At 40.6% G+C, this 2621-nt stretch overlaps 2 long non-coding RNA genes across 2 annotated transcripts; one reads left to right on the top strand and one right to left on the bottom strand.

The window, feature by feature from the left end:
* The first annotated feature begins 434 nt into the window (after positions 1-434).
* On the top strand, positions 435-1463 carry LOC109511847 (uncharacterized). The gene is made up of 3 exons (XR_002167404.1): positions 435-475; positions 821-904; positions 1325-1463. It is a non-coding gene; the product is annotated as an uncharacterized LOC109511847 (long non-coding RNA).
* Positions 1464-1588: 125 nt separating this feature from the next.
* LOC109511846 (uncharacterized) lies at positions 1589-2151 on the bottom strand. The gene is made up of 2 exons (XR_002167403.1): positions 2039-2151; positions 1589-1658 (listed from the first exon to the last, which is right to left on the bottom strand). It is a non-coding gene; the product is annotated as an uncharacterized LOC109511846 (long non-coding RNA).
* Between the last annotated feature and the right edge of the window lie 470 nt (positions 2152-2621).

Raw genomic sequence — 2621 nt, 5'->3', positions numbered from 1 at the left:
TTCATTACAACCAAAAATAAATATAAAAAACACTTTTCAATGCACTCAAGGAAAAGAAAACCAGCATCAAAATAAGAAGGTAGATGAAATGCAATTTGCCTGATGAAGCCTGATTAGATGGGAGCAGAAAATTTCATTGAAAAGTGTTCATCTTGTCATCACACTTGTGATTCTTAATCTGAGACTTCCACGAGAATCTTTGGCCAGAAACTGAGCAGGAAAAATGTTTCTCACCAGTGTGGGTTCCTGTGTGTCCTCTTCGTTGCGTCTTCTGAAGGAATCTTTTGCCACAATCTGAACAGGCAAAAGATTTCTCACCAGTGTGTGATCTGGTGTGTTTTTAAGGTTCTCTTGTCAGAGGATTTTTGGCCACAAACTGAGCAGAAAATAGGTTTCTCACCAGTGTGGGTTCTTGTGTGGTTATTTCGGCTTCGCTTAAAAGAGAGTCTTTCGCCACAATATGAACAGGCAAAAGGTTTCTCATCAGTGTGAGTTTTTGTGATTTTTTTTTTTTTTTTTAGTGTCCCTTCTGAGAGAATCTTTGGCTACAATCTGAACAGGCAAAAGATTTCTCACCAGTGGTGTGTTTTTTAAGGTTCTCTTGTCAGAGGATTTTCGGCCACAAACTGAGCAGAAAATAGGTTTCTCACCAGTGTGGGTTCTTGTGTGGTTATTTCGGCTTCGCTTAAAAGAGAGTCTTTCGCCACAATATGAACAGGCAAAAGGTTTCTCATCAGTGTGAGTTTTTGTGATTTTTTTTTTTTTTTTTAGTGTCCCTTCTGAGAGAATCTTTGGCTACAATCTGAACAGGCGGCAAAAGGTTTCTCACCAGTGTGTGTTCTGGTGTGTCTTTTTAAGATTCTCTTGTCAGAGAATTTTCGGCCACAAACTGAACAGGCAAAAGGTTTCTCACCAGTGTGGGTTCTTGTGTGGTTATTTCGGCTTCGCTTAAAAGAGAGTCTTTCGCCACAATATGAACAGGCAAAAGGTTTCTCACAAGTGTGGGTTCTTTTGTGAGCATGTAAATGTTGTTTTTGGGAGAATCTTTGGCCACAAACCAAGCAGAAAAAGGGTTTCTCACCAGTGTGTGTTCTGGTGTGTCTTTTTAAGGTTCCCTGGTCAAAGAATCTTTGGCCACAAACTAAGCAGGCAAAAGGTTTCTCACCAGTGTGTATTCTTCCGTGCTTTTTTAAGTTTCCCTTCTCAGAGAATCTTTGGCTACAAACTAAGCAGGAAAAAGGTTTCTCACCAGTGTGTGTTCTGGTGTGTCTTTTTAAGGTTCCCTGGTCAAAGAATCTTTGGCCACAAACTAAGCAGGCAAAAGGTTTCTCACCAGTGTGTATTCTTCCGTGCTTTTTTAAGGTTCCCTTCTGAGAGAATCTTTGGCCACAAACTAAGCAGGCAAAAGGCTTCTCACCAGTGTGGATTCTCACATGCATTTTCAAAGCACTCTGACAAGTAAACATCTTGCAACTCTTCATCCTCATCATCATCACCATTTGATGTTGTGTTATCACCATGTTTCGTGCAAGGGTAATTTGGCTCCTCCTCTCTTTTAAAGCACAGGACCTGCTGTTCTTCCTCTTTGTTCTCCTCTTCCTCTTTAATGTGAAAGGGCTCTGCATCCAGCCGCTCAGGACAAGCATCTTTGCTGATATCTAAAGACACAAGAAGACAACACCACCCATGGAATTCTGGTTTATAATTACAATGAAAGTTACTCAGAGAGCTAGATTAGTTCAGATGAAAACTGAAAATGTGACATGACCAGCATCACATATTAGTGGTGGATGTTTCTTTCTTTGATTATTTTCATCCATAGTGGTGGTTTACAACCAAAAAAAAAACAACACTTTTCAATGCACTCAAGGAAAAGAAAACGGCAGCATCTAAATAATAAGGTCGATGAAATACAATTTAGATGGGAGCGGAAAATTTCATGGACAACTGTTCATCTCGTCATCACACTTGTGATTCTTCATCTGAGACTCCCACGAGAATATATGGTCACAATCTGAGCCGGAAAAATGTTTCTCACCATTCTGGGTTCCTGTGTGTCCTCTCTAAGGTGTGTCTTCTGATGGAATCTTTTGCCACAATCTGAACAGGCAAAAGGTTTCTAACCAGTGTGGGTTCTTGTGTGATTTTTTTAAGTTTCCCTTCTGAGAGAATCTTAAGCCACAATCTGAACAGGCAAAAGATTTCTCAACAGTGAGTGTTCTGGTGTGTATTTTTAAGGTTCTCTTTTCAGAGAATTTTTGGCCACAAACTGAGCAGGAAAAAGGTTTCTCGCCAGTGTGGGTTCTTGTGTGGTTAATTAGGCTTCCCTTATGAGAATCTTTGGCCACAATCTGAACAGGCAAAAGGTTGTTAACCAGTGTGTGTTCTGGTGTGTGTTTTTAAGGTTCTCTTCTGGGGGAATCTTTTACCACAAACTGAGCACGAGTAGGGTTTCTCGCCAGTAAGTGTTCTTGTGTGTATTTTTAAGGTTCCCTTCTCAGAGAAACTTTGGCCACAAACTAGGCAGGAAAAAGGTTTCTCACCAGTGTGTGTTCTTGCGTGTATGTTTAAGTGTCCCTTTCTGGGGGAATCTTTGACCACAAACTGAGCATGAATAGGGT

Source organism: Hippocampus comes, unplaced genomic scaffold, assembly GCF_001891065.2.
Source record: "Hippocampus comes isolate QL1 unplaced genomic scaffold, H_comes_QL1_v1.1 scaffold224, whole genome shotgun sequence".
Lineage (NCBI taxonomy): Eukaryota > Metazoa > Chordata > Actinopteri > Syngnathiformes > Syngnathidae > Hippocampus > Hippocampus comes.
The sequence above is the reverse complement of the archived record's forward strand: the minus strand, read 5'-3'. Positions and strand labels throughout refer to the sequence as shown.